The 15,497-nt window shown below is 47.1% G+C and overlaps 1 protein-coding gene across 2 annotated transcripts in view; it reads right to left on the bottom strand.

Annotated features, from left to right (window-relative positions):
* Positions 1-15,497, bottom strand: part of LOC146822435 (uncharacterized) — a 74,317-nt gene that overhangs the window by 41,695 nt on the left and 17,125 nt on the right. The gene's annotated exons all lie outside the window — the stretch shown is intronic.

Below are 15,497 nucleotides of genomic sequence, written 5' to 3'. Positions count from 1 at the left end.
TCAAAACTATAGGGGAGATTTTCTTTAAACAAGTGCCCCGGGGTAAACCCATAACAAATTCACAGCCGAAGGGCACCCACGATTGGTTTACTCCTGCATGTAGGCAGGCAAAAACAGCATTAATTAAAGCAATTAAGGGTAAAACACAATCCCTAATACAGTCCAATAGGACGAATTACAAACGGGTGATAGCTAGTGCCAAAAAGGATTGGGAGGATGAGTACTGGTATACCCTGAAAAAGGCTAGCTCTGCTAAGGATCCTAGACTTTTTTGGGATACTATCAGAGCTAGGAATAGACCTGATAGTAACCATATCACATGCAGTATCACCGGCCAAGCATGGTTTACCCATTTCTCCCAACTGTATACTTGCCCACAGGGGTCTAGCATTGGAGCATCATTTGACTACTTTGATTTAGAGGGTGATATGACCGAGCCCGATTATACAACTAAAGAAGTAGAGTCTGCTATTAAAACTATCTTACCCCAAAAAGCGGCAGGGCGTGACGGTATTCCTGGCGACTTGCTCCGCTACGATATTCCAACGTGGGGGAAGCTTATACATTCCCTGCTTGTTGCCATCCATAAAGGTGCGACAGTCCCGGAATCATGGAAGGGCGCGGAGGTAGTCCCTATTTTTAAAAAGGGCTTAAGGGACGAGCCTTCTAACTACCGCCCTATAAGCTTATTGGATACAACCCAGAAGGTAGTCGGGAAGGTCCTATTGGGGAGGATCCAACAATGGATTGAAGATAATGATATCCTCTCCAATTACCAAGCGGGGTTCAGAACAGGCACGGGAACAATTGAGCAAGTATTTAGATTAATGCTGATTTATTGGAAGGTCGTGGTTATAGGCAAAGGCAGTCTTTATCTCGCTTTCATTGACTTAAAGACTGCCTTTGACCTTGTGCCTAGGGAGATCTTATGGGAAGTCCTTTATAAAATGGGCCTCCCACGCTATATTCTCTCAATGTTGATGAGGCTCCACGATGGTAATTTTGCCCAAATTAGATGGGGTACACAGGGCGAAAAAACAAACAAAATCCCGGTGGATAGAGGGGTCCGTCAGGGATGTGTTCTTGCTCCCACCCTTTTTTCTTTATATGTCAACGGTGTGGTTGAGCATCTGTTAAAAGACCCTTCAGACGAACCATCCCTGGCGGGCGAGCGTGTTCCAACTCTCCTCTTTGCGGATGACACGCTGTTGTTATCCAAATCCCCAATGGGCCTACAGAAGCTCCTCAACAACTTTCAGACCTTTTGCTTGGAGCGGGGATTGGTCATTAATACTGACAAAACCAAATATTTGGTGATGAACCCCCCAAAAAAACTCGCCCGACCCCCTGTCCTGAATTCAGTACCCTTAGGTAGGGAGAGGGTATTTGATTACTTAGGAATACGCATCTCGCAAACAATGCAATGGACCTCCCACTTATCCAAAATGCTTCTAAATCATAAGAGGGTCACAGGGGCTCTACTAAAGGAACAGCGTCTCTGCACAATAAGACCGATAGCCCCGATTGTAGACATCTATAAAGCAAGAGGAGTTAGTTCAGCTCTATATGGAGCAGAACTATGGGGTACCCAAAATATAGATGAACTCTCCAAATCGGAAAACAAATTTTGTAGGTCATTGATGTTGCTCCCTCAGGGTACGCCAACTTTACCGTTGATGTTTGATTTAGGCTGTCGTTCTATAGCAGATCTTGCAAAACTCCGGCCATTGCTCTTATGGGCCCGGTTGTGGCGGGTCCCAGAACTCGCCAAATACGCTAAAGGACTGTCCGAAATAATGGCATCATCAGGATGGCACAAAATAAAGTGGTTGAGAGATGTAAAAGCTTTACTTATCGCTCTTGGACTAAGTGAAGCATGGGACAATAGATCATCTCCACCAAAGGCAACTCTAAAGTCTCTATACTGGAATTGGGTTATGTCCCGAACATATGTTGATCAGTCTTTGGGAAAACTAACGGAGGACTTCCTGAAGTTTAAGGACTCACCCATTCGGGAACTGTATCTGGACATTATTGAAAAACCGTTCGATAGAGCTCTCTATTTCAAGTTTAGAGTTGGGACTCTCCCACTAAGAGCATTTACAGCACGATGGAAAATTCCGGCACAGACAACTGCCTTTTGCCCTTTTTGTACAACTTGCACCGAGACCGTAGCGCATTTCTTGTTCCAATGCCCGGAATATGTAAAACCCAGGAAAAAGTGGCTCAAAGCATTGTGTCGGCTGTTAGGCACTAGGTCACACATTGAGGCCCTGCGTATCCTAACGTCGTATTTATCTCTTTGTTGAAAATTGATGAAATCTAGTGATTCTTGTAAATGTTTTTTAAAAAATGGAAAATCTATTTATACTCAGCTTTTATGATATGTTTTATCGAAATAAAGCCTTTTTTGACTTTGACTTTGACTTTGAGTAACATGACATGGGCACACTACACAAGCGCCAGTAACATGACATGGGCACACTACACAAGCGCCAGTAACATAACATGGGAACGCTACACAAGGGCCAGTAACATAACATGGGCACACTACACAAGCGCCAGTAACATGACATGGGCACACTACACAAGCACCAGTAACATGACATGGGCATACTACACAAGCGCCAGTAACATGACATGCGCACAGTACACAAGCACCAGTAACATAACATGGGCACACTACACAAGCACCAGTAACATAACATGGGCACACTATACAAGCGCCAGTAACATAACATGGGCATACTACACAAGCGCCAGTAACATGACATGGGCACACTACACAAGCGCCAGTAACATGACATGGGCACAGTACACAAGCGCCAGTAACTTAACATGGGCACGCTACACAAGCACCAGTAACATGGGCACACTACACAAGCGCCAGTAACATAACATGGGCACGCTACACAAGCACCAGTAACATGACATGGGCACGCTACACAAGCGCCAGTAACTTAACATGGGCACGCTACACAAGCACCAGTAACATGGGCACACTACACAAGCGCCAGTAACATAACATGGGCACGCTACACAAGCGCCAGTAACATAACATGGGCACGCTACACAAGCACCAGTAACATAACATGGGCACACTATACAAGCGCCAGTAACATAACATGGGCATACTACACAAGCGCCAGTAACATGACATGGGCACACTACACAAGCGCCAGTAACATGACATGGGCACAGTACACAAGCGCCAGTAACTTAACATGGGCACGCTACACAAGCACCAGTAACATGGGCACACTACACAAGCGCCAGTAACATAACATGGGCACGCTACACAAGCACCAGTAACATGACATGGGCACGCTACACAAGCGCCAGTAACTTAACATGGGCACGCTACACAAGCACCAGTAACATGGGCACACTACACAAGCGCCAGTAACATAACATGGGCACGCTACACAAGCACCAGTAACATGAGCACACTACACAAGCGCCAGTAACATAACATGGGCACACTACACAAGCGCCAGTAACATGACATGCGCGCACTACACAAGCGCCAGTAACATAACATGGGCACGCTACACAAGCACCAGTAACATGAGCACACTACACAAGCACCAGTAACATAACATGGGCACACTACACAAGCGCCAGTAACATGACATGCGCGCACTACACAAGCACCAGTAACATGGACACACTACACAAGCACCAGTAACATAACATGGGCACGCTACACAAGCACCAGTAACATAACATGGGCACAGTACACAAGCGCCAGTAACATAACATGGGCACACTACAGAAGCGCCAGTAACATGGGCACACTACACAAGCACCAGTAACATAACATGGGCACAGTACACAAGCGCCAGTAACATAACATGGGCACACTACACAAGCGCCAGTAACATGACATGGGCACGCTACACAAGTGCCAGTAACATGAGCACACTACACAAGCGCCAGTAACATAACATGGTTACACAAACACCAGTAACATGACATGGGCACAGTACACACGCGCCATAACATGGGCACGCTACACAAGCACCAGTAACATGGGCACACTACACAAGCACCTGTAACATGACATGGGCACGCTACACAAGCACCAGTAACATGACATGGGCACGCTACACAAGCGCCAGTAACTTAACATGGGCACGCTACACAAGCATCAGTAACATGGGCACACTACACAAGCGCCAGTAACATAACATGGGCACGCTACACAAGCACCAGTAACATGGGCACACTACACAAGCGCCAGTAACATGGGCACACTACACAAGCGCCAGTAACATAACATGAGCACACTACACAAGCGCCAGTACCATAACATGAGCACACTACACAAGCGCCAGTAACATAACATGGGCACACTACACAAGCGCCAGTAACATGACATGGGCACACTACACAAGTGCCAGTAACATGACATGGGCACACTACACAAGCGCCAGTAACATAACATGGGAACGCTACACAAGGGCCAGTAACATAACATGGGCACACTACACAAGCGCCAGTAACATGACATGCGCACAGTACACAAGCACCAGTAACATAACATGGGCACGCTACACAAGCGCCAGTAACATAACATGGGCACACTACACAAGCGCCAGTAACATAACATGGGCATACTACACAAGCGCCAGTAACATGACATGGGCACACTACACAAGCGCCAGTAACATGACATGGGCATACTACACAAGAGCCAGTAACATGACATGGGTACACTACACAAGCGCCAGTAACATGACATGGGCACACTACACAAGCGCCAGTAACATGACATGCGCACACTACACAAGCACCAGTAACATGACATGGGTACACTACACAAGCGCCAGTAACATGACATGGGCACACTACACAAGCGCCAGTAACATGACATGGGCACACTACACAAGCGCCAGTAACATGACATGGGCACACTACACAAGCGCCAGTAACATGGGCACACTACACAAGCACCAGTAACATGACATGGGCACGCTACACATGCACCAGTAACATGACATGGGCACGCTACACAAGCGCCAGTAACTTAACATGGGCACGCTACACAAGCACCAGTAACATGGGCACACTACACAAGCGCCAGTAACATAACATGGGCACGCTACACAAGCACCAGTAACATGGGCACACTACACAAGCGCCAGTAACATGGGCACACTACACAAGCGCCAGTAACATAACATGAGCACACTACACAAGCGCCAGTACTATAACATGAGCACACTACACAAACGCCAGTAACATAACATGGGCACACTACACAAGCGCCAGTAACATGACGCGCTAAGAAGCTTTCTTTCCTACCGTGAGGGGAACGGTTGCCAAGTGTAGCTGCATTTTGTCCCTGGACTGCTGTGTACCAGTTCCCCCAAACCCGTGAAGGGAACAATACCGGCCCGTTGCAGGGCTCGAACTTCAACCCCCAGAAGGCCTTGCGCTTTAGCGCGCGCATCACCAGCTGAGGGGAATCCCTCATAAGCACAGGCCGATCACCGCAGCGCGGGACGCGCTAAGAAGCTTTCTTTCCTACCGTGAGGGGAACGGTTGCCAAGTGTTGCTGCATTTTGTCCCTGGACTGCTGTGTACCAGTTCCCCCAAACCCGTGAAGGGAACAATACCGGCCCGTTGCAGGGCTCGAACTTCAACCCCCAGAAGGCCTTGCGCTTTAGCGCGCGCATCACCAGCTGAGGGGAATCCCTCATAAGCACAGGCCGATCACCGCAGCGCGGGACGCGCTAAGAAGCTTTCTTTCCTACCGTGAGGGGAACGGTTGCCAAGTGTTGCTGCATTTTGTCCCTGGACTGCTGTGTACCAGTTCCCCCAAACCCGTGAAGGGAACAATACCGGCCCGTTGCAGGGCTCGAACTTCAACCCCCAGAAGGCCTTGCGCTTTAGCGCGCGCATCACCAGCTGAGGGGAATCCCTTATAAGCACAGGCCGATCACCGCAGCGCGGGACGCGCTAAGAAGCTTTCTTTCCTACCGTGAGGGGAACGGTTGCCAAGTGTAGCTGCATTTTGTCCCTGGACTGCTGTGTACCAGTTCCCCCAAACCCGTGAAGGGAACAATACCGGCCCGCTGCAGGGCTCGAACTTCAACCCCCAGAAGGCCTTGCGCTTTAGCGCGCGCATCACCAGCTGAGGGGAATCCCTCATAAGCACAGGCCGATCACCGCAGCGCGGGACGCGCTAAGAAGCTTTCTTTCCTACCGTGAGGGGAACGGTTGCCAAGTGTAGCTGCATTTTGTCCCTGGACTGCTGTGTACCAGTTCCCCCAAACCCGTGAAGGGAACAATACCGGCCCGTTGCAGGGCTCGAACTTCAACCCCCAGAAGGCCTTGCGCTTTAGCGCGCGCATCACCAGCTGAGGGGAATCCCTCATAAGCACAGGCCGATCACCGCAGCGCGGGACGCGCGCGGGCAGCGCCCGGGCGAAGCCCGGGACAAGGGCGGGACCGTTTGTGGCCGTTAGTGGCCGGAAGAGGCTGGGCTGGACCATCCCTCTGAGTCCCATTCCTTTGAGCACTGACAGTCCGAAAGGTTTGTCAAACCATTCGTAAATTCTGGCCATTGGTGTAGTACCTATAGTTTGTGCTATAGCAAACTGTGATAGGGGAGTCGCTAATATCATATTGTAATTCATTTGTTGTGTATATGTATATGGTTATTTAGCTGGTTCACCATCCTCTATAATACGCTTTAGGTTTGTATTCTCTAATAGAACTTGCACAATGAGAAAGCGTAATACCCATAAAACCTTACTTGCTCACAACCAAGATGCTATTACACCACAGCTTCCTAGCTTAACAGCGATAGACCGTATGTTACAAAAGACGATTGGCGTGGTGGCAAACGCCATTGAAAGTACGGAACGTCGCTTATCATTGCCCATGGGTTGTGTCCCTCCCCTCCCCCATCCTGATCTGTCACTACTTACTACCAATTCTCAGGATTCCACCCTATTACCTTCCTTTGTATCGCTTCCAATGACTCGTCAGGTTCCTGACACCGTAGTTGTGTCTTCTACGGATAATAATGTGTCCCTTAACCCTCCCCCTTTGCCATTCCACTCAAGGCTATCCCAGTCGCCGATCATATCAGCATCCCCTCCAGGTGGTTCCCAATTAATTACTAATTGTTCGAGGTCACCTAATCTGTCTGGGATGTCAGAGGATGCCCAAAACATGAGCTCGCCTCATGTAATTACCCGAGGTCAGTCTGCTAGGCTTAGATCTGAGCTATCCCATGGGGTAAATCCCTTTGACCAAAGATCTAGTGGGGGTAGGGGAACTGCAAAAAACAAAAAGTACCAAAAATCCAAGAAGCGCAAGATAACTCTTGAAAACTGATGTTAGTCATTTATCTGACAACCCTATTATAATATCCGAAACTGGTGGTGTTATTCCTGGAGACTCACCCTCACATAGGCCTGAAGCACTAGCAGGAAGACTTCCGGTACAACCCAACAACGAAACTACTAATACTAGTCCCATATTACCCCAGAGTGATGCTTCAAACCGGAAACATCCCTTAAGCCGTGCTCAAGAGGTTCCTCTAATTGACTGTATTGAAAAAACTATGAAGTCTCTTTTACTTCCGGTCAATGAGAGGCTTAAAGCTTTATCTACTAGGTTGGATAGGCTTGAGCAAGATATCCTTGACAACTTCTTTTCCTTAAAATCTCTTATTAAATTGCACGCAAAAAATAGTTCTACCTTACAGGAACAGAAGTCACAAGATCCATTGCTAATGCATACTGTTGCTATCTTAGAAAATAATAATGTTACCCCTGGTAATGTGGGTAGTGACAACTCTTCTACATTAAGCTCGAAAAAAGGAAATAAAACGAGCAAAAGTTTAGCAACAAAAACTAATAAGGTGTTAAGAGCCGACCAAGCCTCCCAACCTAAGGCCACCCTCAATATCCCTAACAATGGAGCTATTGCGGGAAGTGAGAGAGTCGGTCCTGCCACACCTTCACAAAATTCCGGTGATAAATCCACTCCTAAGAAAGCAATTGCAGTGAGGGCAAAATTGTTAAATGGTGTAGACAGGGGTGACAATGAACAGTCTAGTCCCCCCAATATTGACCTACCTTCAGCCAGCATGCCTTATGTGGTAGTATTGGTAGGAGTCCCTCAGCTGCCATCTGGTAAGATTGAAGCATACTCGGAATTGAAAAACAAAACTATTTATCACTTGAATAAAACCTGTCCTCTCCCTCGACAGCTAGATGGGAAGGTCCTGTTTGTTAGAAGGGTTGGCTGGGTAGGCAACAGACGCAAGGAGGTCCTTGGTGACTGTATTATAGTCAATTTTCGTGATGCACAGGCCGTGAAGTTTATTTGTAACCACCAGAATGAGTCCTCTAGCAGCACAATCAGAGTAGTTGGTTTAGATTTCTTTTATCCCTGTCAAGCTTCCCAAATACAATGGCCAGCACAGGGCAATAGATTTTGGGTTAGGCATATGAATGAGCACCATCCTTGTGCTACTTCTACCTATGGCTATATGGGGGAATTTTTTGACCACAACTTAGGGTTTTGACGTATCCATCAGTCCCCCTCGTATTTACAAATCAACCCCATTGATCCCTTCTCTTTGGTGCCCCCTTTAGTGGATATAAGTAGCACTCTGGATCTGGAAACCTCTTTCCATTGTACTCCCACTCTCAATCAAACCAATGTAGTGGTTAATTCCCCCAGAGATCAATTTGATCCAACATTGAATTGTATTAGTCCTACCCTGGAACCATTTAAAATTATTAGTTGGAACGTGGCTGGCATAAATAGGAAGTTGGGCCTGCCAGAATGGAACTCTCTGGTAGAAGATCATAAGATCTGTATTTTTCAGGAGACCTGGAGTCTGAAGCCCCTCCACAAAGTCGGGTATGTTACCTTCTTCCTGCCCGCAATACCTTCAAGTACAGGGAAGGGCCGCCCATCCGGGGGTCTCCTTATATGGGTAAGCGTTACGCTTGGTTGTAATATCACGCAAAAAGATACTAATTGCCCGGATATAATGAGAATTTTACTGAGAGGTCCCAATAGGGGGAGAGCCCTGGAAATAATTAATGTTTATGCCAGGGGTCCTAAAAATGGTTCCATTTCCCCTACAGTAACTCTACTCGAAAATGAGCTTAGAGCCGGCAGTGATGGGGCTCAGGTGTTGGTTGCGGGAGATTTTAATTGCTCATTTGAGCCCCTTGCGACCGAAGATATTTTGGACCTGGTGGAAGATGATTTAAAAAGAGGCATACCACCATTAACCATTAAACCAATTAAAAAGTGGTCCCAAAGGGTGATACAACTAAATGCGTTGACTATGGAGTTCGGATTGAGAGCTGTAAATGGCCGCACTGTCTCAGACTCAATGGGTGCAGACACCTACAATAGGGTGAATTGCTCTTCACGGATCGACTATATCCTACTTGATCTTTCACTTTGGAACTCGGTTCAGGATATGAAGGTCCTATCTACTATTGAGAGTGATCATAACCCGCTGTCTTTAACCCTTAATGATCTATGGCTCAGTAAGTCAAATGGATTGAGTCATAAGCCTGCCCCTAAAGTTTTACTATCCAATTGTGGGCGGCGTCTAAAGTGGAACAAAATAGCTCTAGACGAAATTAAACTCAATCTCATAGACCAGACCTTGTTGACCTCTCAAACAGAGCTTGATGCTATTTCTCAAAGTCCCCTTGCAATAGGTAGGGTAACCCTAATCTTTGAAGAAGCAATCAAAACTATAGGGGAGATTTTCTTTAAACAAGTGCCCCGGGGGAAACCCATAACAAATTCACAGCCGAAGGGCACCCACGATTGGTTTACTCCTGCATGTAGGCAGGCAAAAACAGCATTAATTAAAGCAATTAAGGGTAAAACACAATCCCTAATACAGTCCAATAGGACGAATTACAAACGGGTGATAGCTAGTGCCAAAAAGGATTGGGAGGATGAGTACTGGTATACCCTGAAAAAGGCTAGCTCTGCTAAGGATCCTAGACTTTTTTGGGATACTATCAGAGCTAGGAATAGACCTGATAGTAACCATATCACATGCAGTATCACCGGCCAAGCATGGTTTACCCATTTCTCCCAACTGTATACTTGCCCACAGGGGTCTAGCATTGGAGCATCATTTGACTACTTTGATTTAGAGGGTGATATGACCGAGCCCGATTATACAACTAAAGAAGTAGAGTCTGCTATTAAAACTATCTTACCCCAAAAAGCGGCAGGGCGTGACGGTATTCCTGGCGACTTGCTCCGCTACGATATTCCAACGTGGGGGAAGCTTATACATTCCCTGCTTGTTGCCATCCATAAAGGTGCGACAGTCCCGGAATCATGGAAGGGCGCGGAGGTAGTCCCTATTTTTAAAAAGGGCTTAAGGGACGAGCCTTCTAACTACCGCCCTATAAGCTTATTGGATACAACCCAGAAGGTAGTCGGGAAGGTCCTATTGGGGAGGATCCAACAATGGATTGAAGATAATGATATCCTCTCCAATTACCAAGCGGGGTTCAGAACAGGCACGGGAACAATTGAGCAAGTATTTAGATTAATGCTGATTTATTGGAAGGTCGTGGTTATAGGCAAAGGCAGTCTTTATCTCGCTTTCATTGACTTAAAGACTGCCTTTGACCTTGTGCCTAGGGAGATCTTATGGGAAGTCCTTTATAAAATGGGCCTCCCACGCTATATTCTCTCAATGTTGATGAGGCTCCACGATGGTAATTTTGCCCAAATTAGATGGGGTACACAGGGCGAAAAAACAAACAAAATCCCGGTGGATAGAGGGGTCCGTCAGGGATGTGTTCTTGCTCCCACCCTTTTTTCTTTATATGTCAACGGTGTGGTTGAGCATCTGTTAAAAGACCCTTCAGACGAACCATCCCTGGCGGGCGAGCGTGTTCCAACTCTCCTCTTTGCGGATGACACGCTGTTGTTATCCAAATCCCCAATGGGCCTACAGAAGCTCCTCAACAACTTTCAGACCTTTTGCTTGGAGCGGGGATTGGTCATTAATACTGACAAAACCAAATATTTGGTGATGAACCCCCCAAAAAAACTCGCCCGACCCCCTGTCCTGAATTCAGTACCCTTAGGTAGGGAGAGGGTATTTGATTACTTAGGAATACGCATCTCGCAAACAATGCAATGGACCTCCCACTTATCCAAAATGCTTCTAAATCATAAGAGGGTCACAGGGGCTCTACTAAAGGAACAGCGTCTCTGCACAATAAGACCGATAGCCCCGATTGTAGACATCTATAAAGCAAGAGGAGTTAGTTCAGCTCTATATGGAGCAGAACTATGGGGTACCCAAAATATAGATGAACTCTCCAAATCGGAAAACAAATTTTGTAGGTCATTGATGTTGCTCCCTCAGGGTACGCCAACTTTACCGTTGATGTTTGATTTAGGCTGTCGTTCTATAGCAGATCTTGCAAAACTCCGGCCATTGCTCTTATGGGCCCGGTTGTGGCGGGTCCCAGAACTCGCCAAATACGCTAAAGGACTGTCCGAAATAATGGCATCATCAGGATGGCACAAAATAAAGTGGTTGAGAGATGTAAAAGCTTTACTTATCGCTCTTGGACTAAGTGAAGCATGGGACAATAGATCATCTCCACCAAAGGCAACTCTAAAGTCTCTATACTGGAATTGGGTTATGTCCCGAACATATGTTGATCAGTCTTTGGGAAAACTAACGGAGGACTTCCTGAAGTTTAAGGACTCACCCATTCGGGAACTGTATCTGGACATTATTGAAAAACCGTTCGATAGAGCTCTCTATTTCAAGTTTAGAGTTGGGACTCTCCCACTAAGAGCATTTACAGCACGATGGAAAATTCCGGCACAGACAACTGCCTTTTGCCCTTTTTGTACAACTTGCACCGAGACCGTAGCGCATTTCTTGTTCCAATGCCCGGAATATGTAAAACCCAGGAAAAAGTGGCTCAAAGCATTGTGTCGGCTGTTAGGCACTAGGTCACACATTGAGGCCCTGCGTATCCTAACGTCAGACTCACGCCCACTTTATGTCTGTGGTTTATCTAAATTTTTATCATGGGCATGGTATTTACGTAGCAAAAGGCTTAAAATTAATGTTTAATTCCTTTTTATTGCTAAATTGCTAATTGCTTTTAACTTGTACAGAATGTATTTATCTCTTTGTTGAAAATTGATGAAATCTAGTGATTCTTGTAAATGTTTTTTAAAAAATGGAAAATCTATTTATACTCAGCTTTTATGATATGTTTTATCGAAATAAAGCCTTTTTTGACTTTGACTTTGACTTTGAGTAACATGACATGGGCACACTACACAAGCGCCAGTAACATGACATGGGCACACTACACAAGCGCCAGTAACATAACATGGGAACGCTACACAAGGGCCAGTAACATAACATGGGCACACTACACAAGCGCCAGTAACATGACATGGGCACACTACACAAGCACCAGTAACATGACATGGGCATACTACACAAGCGCCAGTAACATGACATGCGCACAGTACACAAGCACCAGTAACATAACATGGGCACACTACACAAGCACCAGTAACATAACATGGGCACACTATACAAGCGCCAGTAACATAACATGGGCATACTACACAAGCGCCAGTAACATGACATGGGCACACTACACAAGCGCCAGTAACATGACATGGGCACAGTACACAAGCGCCAGTAACTTAACATGGGCACGCTACACAAGCACCAGTAACATGGGCACACTACACAAGCGCCAGTAACATAACATGGGCACGCTACACAAGCACCAGTAACATGACATGGGCACGCTACACAAGCGCCAGTAACTTAACATGGGCACGCTACACAAGCACCAGTAACATGGGCACACTACACAAGCGCCAGTAACATAACATGGGCACGCTACACAAGCGCCAGTAACATAACATGGGCACGCTACACAAGCACCAGTAACATAACATGGGCACACTATACAAGCGCCAGTAACATAACATGGGCATACTACACAAGCGCCAGTAACATGACATGGGCACACTACACAAGCGCCAGTAACATGACATGGGCACAGTACACAAGCGCCAGTAACTTAACATGGGCACGCTACACAAGCACCAGTAACATGGGCACACTACACAAGCGCCAGTAACATAACATGGGCACGCTACACAAGCACCAGTAACATGACATGGGCACGCTACACAAGCGCCAGTAACTTAACATGGGCACGCTACACAAGCACCAGTAACATGGGCACACTACACAAGCGCCAGTAACATAACATGGGCACGCTACACAAGCACCAGTAACATGAGCACACTACACAAGCGCCAGTAACATAACATGGGCACACTACACAAGCGCCAGTAACATGACATGCGCGCACTACACAAGCGCCAGTAACATAACATGGGCACGCTACACAAGCACCAGTAACATGAGCACACTACACAAGCACCAGTAACATAACATGGGCACACTACACAAGCGCCAGTAACATGACATGCGCGCACTACACAAGCACCAGTAACATGGACACACTACACAAGCACCAGTAACATAACATGGGCACGCTACACAAGCACCAGTAACATAACATGGGCACAGTACACAAGCGCCAGTAACATAACATGGGCACACTACAGAAGCGCCAGTAACATGGGCACACTACACAAGCACCAGTAACATAACATGGGCACAGTACACAAGCGCCAGTAACATAACATGGGCACACTACACAAGCGCCAGTAACATGACATGGGCACGCTACACAAGTGCCAGTAACATGAGCACACTACACAAGCGCCAGTAACATAACATGGTTACACAAACACCAGTAACATGACATGGGCACAGTACACACGCGCCATAACATGGGCACGCTACACAAGCACCAGTAACATGGGCACACTACACAAGCACCTGTAACATGACATGGGCACGCTACACAAGCACCAGTAACATGACATGGGCACGCTACACAAGCGCCAGTAACTTAACATGGGCACGCTACACAAGCATCAGTAACATGGGCACACTACACAAGCGCCAGTAACATAACATGGGCACGCTACACAAGCACCAGTAACATGGGCACACTACACAAGCGCCAGTAACATGGGCACACTACACAAGCGCCAGTAACATAACATGAGCACACTACACAAGCGCCAGTACCATAACATGAGCACACTACACAAGCGCCAGTAACATAACATGGGCACACTACACAAGCGCCAGTAACATGACATGGGCACACTACACAAGTGCCAGTAACATGACATGGGCACACTACACAAGCGCCAGTAACATAACATGGGAACGCTACACAAGGGCCAGTAACATAACATGGGCACACTACACAAGCGCCAGTAACATGACATGCGCACAGTACACAAGCACCAGTAACATAACATGGGCACGCTACACAAGCGCCAGTAACATAACATGGGCACACTACACAAGCGCCAGTAACATAACATGGGCATACTACACAAGCGCCAGTAACATGACATGGGCACACTACACAAGCGCCAGTAACATGACATGGGCATACTACACAAGCGCCAGTAACATGACATGCGCACACTACACAAGCACCAGTAACATGACATGGGTACACTACACAAGCGCCAGTAACATGACATGGGCACACTACACAAGCGCCAGTAACATGACATGGGCACACTACACAAGCGCCAGTAACATGACATGGGCACACTACACAAGCGCCAGTAACATGGGCACACTACACAAGCACCAGTAACATGACATGGGCACGCTACACATGCACCAGTAACATGACATGGGCACGCTACACAAGCGCCAGTAACTTAACATGGGCACGCTACACAAGCACCAGTAACATGGGCACACTACACAAGCGCCAGTAACATACCATGGGCACGCTACACAAGCACCAGTAACATGGGCACACTACACAAGCGCCAGTAACATGGGCACACTACACAAGCGCCAGTAACATAACATGAGCACACTACACAAGCGCCAGTACCATAACATGAGCACACTACACAAGTGCCAGTAACATAACATGGGCACACTACACAAGCGCCAGTAACATGACATGGGCACACTACACAAGCGCCAGTAACATGACATGGGCACACTACACAAGCGCCAGTAACATAACATGGGAACGCTACAGAAGGGCCAGTAACATAACATGGGCACACTACACAAGCGCCAGTAACATGACATGGGCACACTACACAAGCACCAGTAACATGACATGGGCATACTACACAAGCGCCAGTAACATGACATGCGCACAGTACACAAGCACCAGTAACATAACATGGGCACGCTACACAAGCGCCAGTAACATAACATGGGCACGCTACACAAGCGCCAGTAACATGGGCACACTACACAAGCGCCAGTAACATGACATGCGCACAGTACACAAGCACCAGTAACATGACATGGGCATACTACACAAGCGCCAGTAACATGACATGCGCACACT

The sequence above is a fragment of the Triturus cristatus genome, chromosome 6, assembly GCF_964204655.1.
Source record: "Triturus cristatus chromosome 6, aTriCri1.1, whole genome shotgun sequence".
Classification (NCBI taxonomy): domain Eukaryota; kingdom Metazoa; phylum Chordata; class Amphibia; order Caudata; family Salamandridae; genus Triturus; species Triturus cristatus.
This window is presented reverse-complemented; position numbering and strand designations above follow the sequence as displayed.